The following is a 16260-nucleotide window of genomic DNA, read 5'->3' on the forward strand; positions in this document are numbered from 1 at the left end:
AGAATAGGTAACTTAAAGAATATAATGCTGACTTGCAGTCTATGATTCCTAAGAATATAATGTATGATGAAGATATTTAAAATAAGTTGTAGAAATATTCATTAGTAGTATTAGAAAATTACCCTGTACAATAAAATGGTAAAAGTTTTAAAAGAATATATTCTTGAATATTTGTGTAATCTTGGAATAAGGAAAAATTTTGTAAGAGTGACAATAAAGATAGAAACCATAGAAGATATTGATATAAATATTTGGCAAACTTTACAAGTATTAAAACACCAAAAATATTAAAATGCAAATGTGTATCTGGGAATTATATGCTTTTTATGTAATATATATAAAAATTTATATATTTTAGAAGTGTACAACTTTCACAATTAAGTAAGGAAAACAATGGCTAAGGATATAAGTCACAAAATAACACACAGAATGTTCTGTGAACTTATGAAAAATGGCAAACCTTATCAGTTACTATAGAAACAATTAAACAATAAGACCATTTTTTTATTTATTGGGAAGCAACAGATGGAAATATCTAATATTGAAAGTTATGATGAAATGAAATCATTCATGTATTGCTGCAAGAAGTTTTATGATTCTTGTAGACTATAGTGGCAATATATATTAAAATCCCTAAAATTTTTATCCCAGTTTAATGATCAATAAAACTCTTCAAGAGTTATGGCAACAAACAAAATTATACATGTTTATAAAAATATACCTACAAGAAAGTTCATCAAACTTCTTTTTATAAGAGCAAAACACTATAACATCCTAACAATCCCTCAACAAGATTACATAAGAGACACATGCATCAGATGAAATCCTTGGCAAAATTAAAATATGTTTTCTATATAGCATATGTATTTGCACAGAATAATACCAGTGATATTAAGTGAAAAATTTACAATATCATAAAGAATGTGCATGTGTACATTCATATATTTTTGCATATAGATAACTGTTTAAGATGATAAGGATTTGAGGAAGTTTATGGATTAGGGAGAAAAATAATTATTTTAATTAAATTAGGTGAATATGGCTTAAAAAGGGTATTTGTGAATTAATTTTCTGCTAAAAAAATATGTAATTAGAAATCAGTATAAAGGGAATCTTTTTGACACATGTATTTTATTGAGGCTGTACTTAATTACATTATATCAGTTAAATTATAACTGAATAAAAATGTAATAACATGAGACTAAACATTAGTCATTTTCATGCCTTGATAACATGATTTTATGTGCTTTCAACTTTCATTCTGAGAGAAAAATCTTAAATAAAAATAATATATGTGTGTGTATACATAAGTATGTGTATATATGTAAGTTGAATATTGAGTGCCTTTATTTTTAAATATCAGCCAAGACCGTTGCTGTTTGACAGTTTGACTAAAATTAACCCCTGTTATTTATTCTGTATTATCCATCTTCAGTTTGAAATATGCAAGGTACATCATCTAGCTAAGTGAAAGCTTGATAACCTAATATAACAAGCTTGAACATCAGAAATCAGCCAAAATCTTTTATGTGACAATTGGCTCACAAATGTCTGCTTGGGCAGATGGTGTTGGTTTTAAAAGAAAGACATAGTTTTCCTGGAGAATTTCAGAAAAATATGGGCATCATTTTCAGATTCTGGTAAAGGAGAAAGGTGTCATTTCCTTGATAGCCCCAGCGGTTTCCCTGTTACTGTTTGTATGACAGATGCCACAAACAGATTGATGTGTAAAGAAAGGCAAGGTACAAGAAAATCATACATTAAAACTCATTAACTGAAGTTAGACATGCTCTGCAGGGAGCCTCTCAGAAGCATTTTTGATGTATAAGGGAATGTTTAACATTCTTAATATATGTGCTTTTTAATGTGCTGGGACTAGATTTACTATGTGGTGTTTGCCTGAGTGGGAAAGGAAATGTTGTAGCTCAATGACAAGTAAATTTCTGTGTAGCAAAATTAATTAATCTTAAATGTAATTTTAATATAAAACACACTTGTTTCATTTATGTATCTTCTTTCTGCCTGAGGAACTGAAAACTCATCATGGAACTACCCACTAAATTGGACAATTTAGATAGGGCTAAGGGGAGGGAGTGGAAGAGAGGAGGTTTGGGGGTAGGAAAGACAGTGGAATGAGATGGACATCATTCTCTAAGTATATGTATGAAGACATGAATGGTATGACTCTACTTTGTGTACAACCAGAAACCTGAAAATTTGCACTCTATATGTGTACTAGGAATTGAAATGCATTGTACTCTCATGTATAGCAAGTTCGAATAAATAAATACATTTTTAAAAAATAACAGCATAAAATTATTTTTTTCTTCAATTTCCTTTTAACTAGCTATTCTGCATATTATTCTCCTTATTAATAGTTAAATAGAGTCTGCTTATTTTTGCTTCTTCTCTGTTGTCTTTGAAAATCACACTGTTCTCAGTAGACAATTGATTCATCAGTTTTTATTAAGCATATCAACATGCTCCTTCCAACTATGTGTCTCCTTGGAAAACTGCCTCTTCTCCTGCCCTCACGTATTGGGTGGTTTAGCCTTCCTGGGTATGAAATCATGCTAGAGTTCTTATACTGCTGTATGACGTCTTGACTTCTGCTCACACAAAACGGCTTTCATTACAGTGTCTCATTTCTCATGTAACTGTTAACATGACCTTCTCAACACCAAGAACCTCAGCATCAATCAACTTCGGTCATCTGATCCTTTGTCCTCACTCTGAGCACTGTTCTCCCTTAAAACTGCACTGACTTAAATTGACATATGAAAATGTCTGACCATAGATTCCTTCCTTCTTTCATAGCCTTACTCCTTAATACAAATTCCCATTAATATCATTCTGATATCTTTTCCCTTGAGCTCACCTTTATAGCTCCATTGATCATTTCCCTATGGATTTATTTCTTTCCTGAAACTTCAGCTAAGATCTCACTGCCTTGCTCATGCTTTTCTGAGCCAATTGCTCTGAAAATGTTTACTATTTACCATCTCGAGGCATATATTCCCAAGGCTTAGAGTTGCCTCATGAAATCACATAACTATATGTGTGGGTTTGTGCATATGTGTGTGTACGTGTGTGTGTGTGTTGCCACTAAAAAAAAAGAAAAATCAGTATCCTTTGGGCCCACAGTATTTATCAGCTAGCACTAGTCAACCCACCCTATTTACAAGGGCTATTTTAGAGCCTTTCTAATGAAAGGAGGTAAGGTTATCCAATGGCTCATGTACATGAAAAGTCTGGGCACTGATTCTCAACATTAACATCCACAAAATGGGGACTGATAGTTTTCCAGGTGTGGGGACCACACTTTAATAAGCACTAGTCTAGTCTTCTTTGTTGTAAATCTCATCGTCAAACTCTTAACCCACTCCCACTCCCACGTGCTGCTTCCCATCATCTGAGCAATGTCTCTTGATTAGTTGCCAAAAGAGGAGAGGTTATAAACCTGGCTTCATCACTTAACTCTTGACCCAAACATGGACCTCTAGATTGTGTGTTGCAAAAAAACGGTGGGAGAAAGGAGAGAACAAGAAAAAAAATACTGGTGAGGAAAAGAGTAGAGAAATCTGGGCTGCATAGCCCCAAATTAAAATAGGTTGTTTTCTCTAGAGTGAGGACATTGTTGGATCATGGGATATGTCATTACCACTTTTACTTCAATTTGCAAGGAGAATGTTTCCTTTTCAAAATGCTAATACCAAGAAAAGAGCTTTTGTTTCTAGAGCTTTCAAATTTCTGTATTTGTAACCCTCATTCTTTCTAACAATTTTAATAAGACTATAAATTTAGTCAAATCTATCCAATTTACCATGTGTGATTGCATGTTTATGAGTTCAATCAAAAATTAGCTTACACTGTACCTGATTTTTTTTAAAAAAACTAAATGCCATGTAGATATTTATATGGCAATAAATATTCATTTACTTCCTCATTTTAAAGGCTGAATGCCATTTCCCTCTATAAATTACACCATAAATTATTTAAACATTTCCTAGTTGTTGAATATTTTGGCTGTGTCCAATATTTTGTTACTACAAACAATGTCCAAAACAACATGTATATTTATATATTTTTATATTTTTCTGTTGTATAGCATACAATTCTAGATGTGGATCAATATATATATATATATATATATATATATATATATAAGTTTTTATATATATAAGTGTACATTAAAACTTATATATATATATATAAAACTTATATATATATATATATATATATATATATATAAGTTTTATATATATATATATATATATAAGTTTTAATGTACACTTCACAATGACCACAGTGTTCCACTTGAGAGTTCTTTGTCTTACATATCATCCTATACTAAAAAGTACCATTATTTTAATGTTGGCTAATTTACAAAGTATAAATTATATTGTGGTATTGATTTATTTTTGTATATTTTTGAACACTGTGTGCTTGAAACACTTCTTAGATGTCTGTTGCCATTTTTCTACTTGGTCTTCTTATTCATTAGGAATGTTCCTAATAACAAAAATTATGAACACTTATTGAGGTTTATAATGTAACAGGTTTTTCCTTATATAAGCATATTTCATTTAATCATCATAATAACCTTATGAATGTGTACTATGATTAATCAAATTTTATGAACTATAATCCAAGTGTAGATATGTTAAATCCTTTCCTAAATGTCATACTGTAAGTAGCAAACAAAGCCAGAACCCAAGCATACATCTGCCTGAGACCAAAAGCATGTACCCATCATCATTCTGTTGACTTTTTCAATTGCATATCTTTCTTACCCACTACTATTGCTTTTTGTAGGCCTTCTTTATATCTTATCTAGATTCCTGGGGCAATCTTTTATTCTAGTCTTACAGGTTTCAATGTTATCATGCACTATATATCTGAGTAGATCTTTCATAATATAAATCTTATCCACATTTCCACACAGAAAAACTCAAGCTACTTTTCAAGCCCACAGATAGCTACATCTCTGCTCTTGCCCATTGCATAAAATCTCCTTCTCAGTCTTACTCATTCTTTTCTCCAACATAATCAAGCAACTGGTTTTCAGTGTCTTTTGGCTCTCTATTCAAGTGCTCATACAGGAATTTGTATTAAAAACCCATATCCCTTCCCTACCCCACCAACTGACACCAACACATACGCCCTTAATTCTATCTGTTTAATCAGTCATGCCTAACCTACTCTATAAATCTATTCTTATGCCATCTACTCTTTATCTATTAAGACTCCTGCTTCTTAATACCACTAGAACTCTACCATTTCATATCTCAAACACTCTAATAATTTTTATCAACCTTGAAGCATGATAGATTAGGGACCTTTGTCTCAAGCCTCAGCCCACCCCACACAGCAAAGCTGACATGAAGAAAAGGACCTTTCTTTTATCCTTCCCCATTGCTGTTATTGGAGGGTCTAATTTCCTCAAAGTATAAACACCATGATTCCATTTTTTCAAAACGATTGCCCAACTGTCTGAAGGAGCATGAACAGTGACCCCCCACCCAGGTGTGGCTTATAGTAACCTAGGAGGGAGAATTATGTATGTATTACTTGCATAGCCTGATAACAAGCATTTGGCCCATTGCAATAGGCATTATAGGCAAGGCACAGGAATCTGTCAACTACCCCTCATTTAGAATAAGCCACTAATATCAAAAAGCCCACCAAAAGGAAACAAAGAACTCAGAAGGGCATATGAACCCAGGCCCCACTCTGAGCTAGTGGGCATTGCATATCCTTCTGCAATAAAGTCTCTGAACTGCTTTTCTTTATCTTGGCAAATTCTTCTCACCACCAAGAATTGGCCATCATCCAAATCCCAGGACAAACCTCACTATACTTGAATTTGATTTTGAATAACAGAAATTCTTTCCTATTTATTATACATTCTAAATTACTTGAAAAAAAATGTTTGTGCATATAAGTACTTCTGATTAATGAAGGATACAATTAATAGATTTAATAAGGTTACTGTCTATCCTCCTAAAGGTTGAAAGATAAAACAAATTCATTATTTAAAGCAGCCATTGATTTATATTTTTATAGATTTTTCACTTCATGGACGATTCTATCATTTAAAAGCATTTTGAAATACACAATATTATTTTTAATAACTCAGTACTCCAAAATAAAAGAAACAAAATCCTTTAAAATTAAGCAACAACAATAATTCCAACATAATGTAGAGGAGTTTGATTAATTACCAAATGAAGCTGCTTTTGCTTTGTATTCATTTCAGTTCCTACTTCCAACTAATTTAACATTTTAAAAGGTCTATCATTTAAACATCACTTTTCATCTAAAGTATAATAGTAAAGATGAATATTTGCTTATCATGAATTCTCTGCAAAGTTTTGATGTGACAAGGCAATGTTAAAATAGTTTGCAGAAAGAATTGTTTCATGTATTTACTTTTGTTATTTAAAATCTTTAAAGCACTTTTAAGAAGATGCACCAAAATGAATTGTTTTAGTAAATATTTGTAGACATTAAACTATTGAGTTATCTGTGCATAATTTAGATAATTGCTTTTAGAAGATACAGTGTTTTGATGGAAGTCTGTAAAGAGAGATTAAATACTGTGGATTCTTAGACAATTTTGTTTCTAAAAATTTGTGTCATGTTGTGATAATTTTCATAAAACTATCTATAGTAGGCCAACTTACCAGTGCCACCGTGAAAAATCTATGCTTAGGAAAATTGTCCCATTTCTACTTCAGATTCCTGCAGAAACTTAATTACAACTAGTCAATGTTACATTAAGGCATATCATATTTAATTTTAAACATCAATATGACACAGAAAGTCTTTCCTTCCATGCTATAGGAAAATAGTTGGTTAAGATAGGTAATGAATAGAGAAGAAGGGGAGGGGGATACAAGCAGAGCATGGTCAGCCTGGTATTGGCAAACTGCAGATGCTTCAGTACATGAACCAGTTTTTAGGTGAATATCCATGGAAATGATCTATTCAACCACAGCAACAATAAGACTCAATTCCTGGTAAACAAACAGTTGAGATCAGATGCTTACTAAACTGTTGAGATCAGATTACTAAAATTTAGAAAACATCAGATTTTAGCAAAATAACATGAAAAATATGCCTTGTGGTACATGATACCTCAAGGGAGTCTGGGGCAGTATTCAATAAATAAATATATTATTACTTAATCATATGTAACTTTTCAAGTACCATAGAATAAATGAAGACTGTAATAATTCACATATAAGTTTTGGTTAAGCAAATGATTTCCAGGAAGTTAGGTTGTGAAACCAAATTAAAATTAAAATAAAAGCAATGACAACAAAATAACTAAAAATCAAAATAAAACAAGTCTTTTAAGGCCTAGAGTTCAGGTTTTAAAATTATAAATGAAGGATTGTGGTACTGAACACTAGCTTGCTTTTCTAATGTCAAACTGATACACAAATTCTTTTTTTGAGGATCAAAGATTTACATACTTGAAAAAAGTTAGAGGCTATGTCATTATAACACAGAATCCAAAGCTTCAAATTTGCAATTCAGGTAGTGTGGTAACAAAGGTAAGCTATTAAATCAATATACTGGCACAGGGCAGTTAAAGTAAAAATATGTGTGTAAAAAAATGTAGGGCATCTTAGCAGGCAAAACGAAGAAAAGCCAAAAAAAAGTGTTTTTACTGCAATCGTACAGGTATTTATGCTTTGAAAAAATAAGCACCAGGTATTGTGACAGATCCAATCTCCATTTACTTCCAGCTGAGGTCCTGTGGATGAGACTGATCCTTGTGAAGATAATGACAGTAGTATTTGATAATTGCCATATTAAAAATAAATTTCACCTGCTGTGGAATTGGAAACAGAAATGTCGATTTTTTGCCTGAGGACCGGGAAAACCTTACCAAGGAAGTTAAGTCTGAGTTGAAGGTGGTGGATGAATTGTCCTCCAGTCATATGGCCTAAGGACTCAGCTCACTTTCATGCATGGGATAGGGGACTATGACTGTAGACATGTTATTGTGCGTAGTGAAACTGGGTGAATCACTGACAGTAGCTGGGTCTAGGCACAAATGCAAATAAGCAGACCTGTGTAGGAACCACATTGCCCCTGGTCACAGCTGTGGTTACTTCAGGGTTATAGCCACTTTGTTAAGGGCTTGGATTCCTTTCCAATGGTTTCTCCATATGCTAACTCTGTTCTTATATGTTATGTTTCTCTCACGTTTGGTCTTCTTAGATAGAGTTCAATATGAAATATGACTCTGAATCTATGGAAATTATTGAAAAAATGTGTTAATATTCTATTTAATGAAGTAATAGCCAATGTTTGTATTTGTTTCCCCCAAAGCACAACTCAATTAATAGACCTTGTAAGTTTTGTTTTCTCAGCTGTCCATACTACAACAATTTCTTATCGAAGAAATAGAGGAACTCAAAATAGGCAAGAGTTGCAAGTTACAATATTTGTTGAATCCAGTACATATAAAATAATAATAGAGGCAATCATCTTTAAAGGCTGGCAGACAGCATACCAGCTGAGCCAAGGCAATGAAAGAAAGAAAATAATTTTTTTTTTCAAAAACAAAAAGAAATTGGGAACTCGCCAACCCACTGGTTAAAAATAAAGGGCTCAGTTGGGTGCTAAATGGAGATATAGTAGCACTAGTCTGATACATTGAGAAAAATAAAAATTAAAAAAAAAAACTAAGTCAAAGAACAAGAAGAAAAGAAAAGAAAATGAGAGACCCTTTGACCTTAAACACAATCATAACTCAAGCGATTTTTTTTTCTTCTAAAGATGATCTTTAGAATATTTTCCTGTCAACCAGTACAATTTAAAGAAAAATATATAGCATCTAGCAAGAAAAGCTTGATTTTTTATTTCTTAAAATCAACTACTGAACATTTATCTAGATGCATGTCCTAAGGATCTAAGGGGAATTTTTGTATAGCTTATGAACCTGCACCATTTGACAGAGCACTGAAGATGCTGGTCTTGTGATTATGTTTAGCCATTGTCCAATATTTGTGTAAAGAATGGGAAAAAGTAGTATGTTTCATAAAATAATGTTTCAGACATGGAGATAATTGGAGGCATTGTTGTCATATTTCTATTTCCTTTAGTACTTTCTTTCTTCATTTTTCTTTTTCCTTCTTTTTAAAAATACATTGCTATAGCTTAAGAATTACTGGGTGCTATTATTTTGGATTATTGTGCAATCCAATCAATCAAGACTATCATCCTTCTGCATACTCTTGGTTCAGTAATCAGTTTCAGAGTTTTTACATTTTATTTGACATAAATATTGTATTTTGAACTTTGATATTTAATACATATTTAATTCATAAAAAAATCACAGACATTGAGGAAAGTACCAGTTAAGAAGATCCCAATTGGTATTTACTAAAATAGTCAATTAAAAGATTTTTTTTCAAAATGACTCTAGTTATGATTTTCTTAAATGTATTTTTTTTTAAATTTACTAAAACATATTCATTGGCAGGTACTAGGGCTTCTATAAATTAAAAATGCCTTTCATTTGCTAAGTAAACTTGGGTAAATTAAGTTTGGGCCTCAATGTTTTTTTCTCAAAATCAGTGTTCTGAGTGAAATTACCAGAATAAAATCAGATCATAGAATTCCCTCTCTAAATTCTGACAAATATAAAAATATAACTGTGGAATTTAGAAAAAAAAATTATTATAGTACATCTGTGTCCTCTAAAATAGCAGATAAACAAATAAAATGGAAACTTCATCACAGATAGTGTCCCAATCCTTTACCAAATCCCAGAGGCTTCACAGGGAAAAGGAAGACAGTAGAAAACTCCTCCCCCCAAAACACAATAAGTCAGGAGAAACATGAACTGGATAAATAAAGGAAAATCACCTAAAAGAACTTCCTCCAAATCACTGAGGCTGTTAGTATTTCAGTATCCCACGGCGTCAGCAGTTGATGTAAGAGAAAGGGCTTGCTGCCCTCCAGCTCCAGTGCCAGAATGTGTCTGCCAGAATGTCTGGTTTCAGGTGAATTCCCCTTAGAAATAGGATACTCTGTTCAATTGAGTTAATAATATTTTAGGACATTTATTAACCATCAGAAAAAGATATTAGAGTCCATGTTCTCAAAAGTAAAAAAAAAAAAAAAAAAAAAAGGAAGATAGTTCATGGCCTTAGGGTTAGCATTCTCTGGGCCACCACCCTTATGCCCCCAGATTACAGGAAGAAGAAGGAAAAAAAAAAGGAAGCTAGGACAGATTTCAAGATATAACTTAGATTTTTTTTTTTCTCATAAGGTTGGGGAAAGTTAAGGAGAGAGAAACTGAATTTTCTAAACCAAATAAAAGATATGTTATCTATTTAGATAAAGTTAAAAAGAATAGTAGATAAGCATACCCTTAAACAGAAAGACTGCAGAAGGCTACAGTCTGGAAGAAAATATAAGTCAAGAAACAGAAGGAAGCATGAGAAAACCAATACGTACAGATATGCACAGACAATACAATCAGGAGTAAAGGTGTTAATTTCCTTTTATTTTAGAGCAAGGAATTGTTTGCTTATGATTAAAACAAAGCATATGAAATAAACACAGGATGAATACAAGCTCTTGTCCTATTTATTCTTCTAACCCAAGAGGAATCGCTTACCTCAATGAACAAAACTGTTGATTCTCTTAAGGTAAAACCTCCCTTCCCCGGTCTACAGAAAACATGACTGCTGCCAGCTTCTGAATGTGGCATCTTCAGCCACCAGTACTCGCTGGCAGTCTTGATCACCAGCACAAAACGTTCCCAGCAAGAGGTCGCAGCATGGGTCTGTTTACCCCTAGCTCACTGAATATATATGTGTGAGAATGTTAATCCATCTTCAGCCACATGCATGGGAAGGATCTGAGACTACAGACTGCTGAACTGTGATGGCAGATTGCTATACTCCTCCAGCTTCAGCTACCCTTTCAGTTTTCCCCATACTTCTACTACACAACACAATACCTGTTGAACTTATCAAGCACTTTAACTGTAGCTATCCTTGACAACAGCTAAATAAATGTTCAACGTGTCTAGTAGAGAAATACAAATTAAAACTACACTTGAGATTTCATCTCCAGCTAGAATGGCAATTATCAAGAATAGGTGTAATGGTAAATATTGGCAAGGTTGTGGGGGAAAGAGTATACTCGTACTTTGCTGGTGGGACTTTAAATTGGTATAACCACTATGGAAAGCAGTATGGAGATTCCTCAGAAAACTTGGAACGGAACAACCATTTGACCCAGTTATCCCACTCCTCGGCATATGCAAAAAGGACTTAAAATGAGCGTACTATAGTGATGTGGCCACATCAATGTTTATAGCAGCTCACTTCACAATAGGCAAACTACGGAAGCAAATAGGTGCCCTTCAACAGATGAATGGATAAAGAAACGGTGGTAAATATACACAATGGGATATTACTCAACCACTAAGAAGAATGGAATTATGACATTGGCTGGTAAATAGAAGGAACTGGAGACTATCATGCCAAGTGGAATAAGCCAATCCCCCAAAACTAAAGGCTGCATGTTCTCTCTGATATAGGGATGCTAACTCATAATAAGCAGGGGGAAGGGAACAATAGAAGTTCACTGGATTAAAGAAAGGAGAATGAAGGGAAGAGAGGGGAGACATGAATAGGAAAGACAGTAGAATGACTCAGACTTAACTTTCCTGTGTTCCTATATGAATACACAACCACTGAAACTTCACATCATGTTCAACCACAAAAAATGGGAGGTGATATTCCATGTATGTATGATATGTCAAAATACATCTACTGTCATATATAACTAAAAGAACAAATAAAAATTAAAAATTTTAAAAAGAAACAACTGAATATGAAAATTCGACTTATTTTTCTTCTTGCCCTGCTCTCTTTATGCCCCCTGATTCCTCCTTGCACTGCCACATTCTTTCCTCAACTTTTTCTTTACCATTCTCTTGGTCTAAACCTACACCTTAAATCCTAAGCCTGGGTACACAATTTTCTCTGAACGTAGCTGACATAATTTCACTTTGATCCTCAGAGTCAGTAAGTTTCCCTACCGTTCTCCTAAAGGGAACGCGATATTCTCTCATCCTCCTACACTGCAGAGACCGTGGGAATCTGAGATGACATTGGCATCCTCATAGCTACCTATTTCCAATTTCAGACATTTATAAGACTAACCTGATATATAAGCACTTCCCTGCTAAGGTTCATAATGTTAGACCACAAGCACCTTCCTTTGCTACTTGTGATGTGTTCAGAGTTCCCATCCCTTATTCACAATGGACCTTGGTGTATAACTCATTCTCTATTTTAAGAATTTCAATCAGAATAAATGTGAAATTTCCATACTCCACACTGAAAATGTCTTTACCAGAAACCAGTCAATCTAAATTCCTCATCCTTCTATCTTCTGGGAAGTCCTGGGCATTGTCAACAATCCAGACTATAACATTTCTGTAAATTTTACCTCTGACATATCACCTTTGATCTTAATTTTGTTTTATTTATTTTCTAAGGAAATCTCTGATTTGACTGAAGCCTCAAGTTCTCTAATCTGAATCACATTTTTCTCCACCTGTCAGCTTTCTAGCTAGACAGCATCATTTGTAACTCAACAATTGCTTTGTACCCTGTTCGCCACTTGTTAACATTTCGTTGGCCTCAATTTAGCCACTGAATACTTCTCATTTTCCACCATGATTACTTAGCACTGTCAAAGAATATTACTTGGAAGGAAGAGCAGAGCCACTTCAAATTCAAATCTTTTTCTTGCTTTCTCTGTCTCTCTCCATCTATCTATCTATCTGGCTTTGAACTTGCAATCCTCCTGCCTCAGCCTCCCAAGCTGGGAGGGACTATAAGTGTGCACCACTTTGCCCAGCCCAAATCTATATTCTTGATTTGTACTTAACTACATACAAGCAATTCAATCTGTTTATGATAAACTTCCTCTTTAACATTTCAGAGAAAGATTTCCCAAGGATTAACTGTTCTTCTCAAATTCCTTTCTGCAGTTTCCTTTAGATCCCTAAAGGCTGATGGTTTTCCTCTACCTGGGAGTGAGACACATGGAGTCTTTATCATAATAATACTGATATTAGTATCAAGAATTTCTGAGGCTCCAAACACAAAGCTGTCACAGCATGTTTGGTCCTATATCATCCTATATGTCCTGGAAATACCGATTATGATGAATTACCAATTTTAAAATTGAAAATTCCGTATCTAATTTAAAGTAATGTGAAAATAGAAAACTCTAGGTGCAGAATTACGTCATTCTTACTGCTCTAGCTATTAATGGATTTCATATTTGTAAATTTACCTGCTTGATAAAACTTTGTTTTCACGCCCAAAATCAATACTGGCAGTGTTTTGCAGTCATTTAAGGACATACTCAGAAGCAAAAATTTAGAGTAGTCAGACACTCATTTTGCAAGCCTTGTGAATAAGGTGTCATCCTGCCTTTTTTTTCCCAACCCTTATAGCATAAACAAAAATTCTTTTATGATTTTTTTATTATATCTTTGTATTTTTGTAGTGGTTGTTGATTTGACTGTATAAAGTCACCCCGAGTGTGATGTCAAAGTGTTGTCCACTGTTCCTGAGCACAAGAAGTCTGATGTGTCCCTTGAGAGAAAATACATATGTTAAATGAGTTTTATTCAGGCCTGAGTTATAGTGCCATTTTCCATGTGTTCAATGTTAATGAGTCAGCAGTATATATTAAACAAAACATCTTTACATATAAATATTCTTAAAAACAAAATATATATTAGCTGGTTGCTAAATATCAAAGATGTTGAGATCAAAGAATTGCACAAACCTAACCCCAGATTTCTGTTGGAGCAATAGTTAATTCTGTTTCATGAAATTTTATAAATATAACTACCTGAATACTGAGGATCTACCTCACATAAATATTAAGACCACAGAGATTGAAAGACCATGATAAATGAATTGGTCTAGTATTCTTGGTGGTGACACAAACGACTGCCCAGTCAGAAACAATAAAGACATGAGCTGCAAGCTACTGAGTCACTCAAAATTGTAGATGGATAAAATATGTTATGATAAACAATCTGTTTATTGCGCCATCAATCAGAGTCTCAGATGGTTTTCATGTCAACTTTCTGTAGGCAAGCCAACTGGCGTAGCAGGGCAAAACAGATGTCTTTCTTCCTTCCAGTAGTTCATGAGTGCTTAATTGGAATAGGACAATTTAACAGTAATGGTCTGTAAATAAAAGTCACTTAATCACAAAACTGGCTAATCCCAAATATAATAGGAACTAAAATATATTCTCAGTGGGCTATGAGGAAAATGAGAAGTAAGAAATTAAAATTTCTTAAATAATGTCTCAATTTCAATTTTTCAAATAGTAACTCAATTTTACCACCAGATAGCTTGCAAAATTTTGTATTATCTATTTTAATCTTATTGTGTTTTTTTGGTGTCACCTTTATTATTTTTGCTAGTAGATGAAGAAACAGAAAAGGAAAATGCTTCTATCTAGCTAATAAATGTAAAGATATGAATTAGAAATTGCTATTGTCTCTCTTCAGAGATCATGAGCCTTTTTAAATTCTAAACTTGCTTTTTCTATTTGCTTTTTTGTCTCTCTTTATTTTTCTGCAAGGCCCTCTTAACAAATATAATTCAAATTCCTTAAAACATTTGAATAGTATTCTGAGATATAAATTAACAATATTTTTTTAATTTTAATTTTTTAAATTAACAATATTTTTTTAATTTTTCTAATTTTTTAAATTGTTAATTTATATTAACAAAATAACAATTTTGTTAATATAAATTAACAATATTTTCTATTCTAAACCATGAAGAGTTAATATAAAATAACAGAAACACAGGAAAACACTAATTATTTTCTCATGGGACATTGTTTTAAACTTTGGTGCATTATATAACTCATATTCTTTTACATTACCTTATTGTAATTTGGTTTGAATTTTCCCTACAGTGAAGGTATATAGTTAATGGTTAGACATTCATATACAGAAAACTACTGTTTAACCCAGACCTCACTCTGCTAAGCAAGCACTCTACCACTGAGCTACACTCCCAACCCTTTTTATTCAATTTTATTTTGAGATAAGTTCTCTTTAAGTTGCCCAAGATGATCTCAAATTTGAATTTAAGGATCCTCTAGCTTTAGCCTCCTGAGTAACTGGATGTGCAGGCATGTCCATCACACCCAACTCAACATTACACTTTTATTAGTTTTGTTTCTATATCATGAAGTTTTATTCAGTAATTTTCTCAAAGAAATTGTGTTTCCAGTTTTAAGTCATTTTAGCAAAACTCATTGACTTAAACTCATTGAAATCTTGGTAATTCCTCTCCTTAATATTCTGGTCAATATAAAAGGAGAATTTTCCATTCACAACTTATTTCAATATAAGTTGTGAGACCTTTCAGGTAATCTTTCAAAGCCATGACTTGGAAAGAAAAAAGGGGTTTAGAAAGGCTGAATGTGGCCATAGGTGGCTGCACAGGTCTGTAATCCCAGTAACTCCCACTCTGGAGGCCAAGGCAGGAAGACTGAAAGCTTAAGGCCAGCCTGTACAACTTAGACCCTGTCTCAAAATTAAAAAAAAAAAGAGAAAAACAAAAAGGTTTGGGGGGACATTCCTGGGTTCAGTTCCTTGTATGTGGGGAAAAAATACTGAAAATAAATAGCTCTGAAAATCTAATTTCCTGCCATGGGTCAGCCTGGCATTTGCTCAAGTCTTAGGCTAGCAGCACATTGCTGGACAAAACATGTGTTACAACTCATGAATGAGTATTTGGTTACTAGAAAAGTGTCTAAAACAGCTAGTAAGTGTTTATTACCTGGCTTTTACTAGGTCTAAGCTCAATATCACAATGTTTAAAGCTAAGATATAATGTGAAAATACATGCAGAATGTCAACTTCATCCTTACAATGAATCTCATAGGAAAAAAAAATGAGAGCTGATACTGAATAATAGACATTTGTACAAACTGTTCTTGTTCTAGAAATTAAAATACAATCTATGTGTTTACTTATTTCCCTTAAAAGTTACATTTATTTCAAGCTTATTTATTGCTTGTTAAATTATACACATCCGAAGAGGCAATACATTCATAGATTATGCACATGAAACTATTTGCAAATCATGGTAATAAGAATGAAATGACTGTGTGTGTATATTCACATGTGTGTGTGTATGTGTTTGTGTGTGCTCGCGCACACAT

Source organism: Callospermophilus lateralis, unplaced genomic scaffold, assembly GCF_048772815.1.
Source record: "Callospermophilus lateralis isolate mCalLat2 unplaced genomic scaffold, mCalLat2.hap1 Scaffold_44, whole genome shotgun sequence".
Lineage (NCBI taxonomy): Eukaryota > Metazoa > Chordata > Mammalia > Rodentia > Sciuridae > Callospermophilus > Callospermophilus lateralis.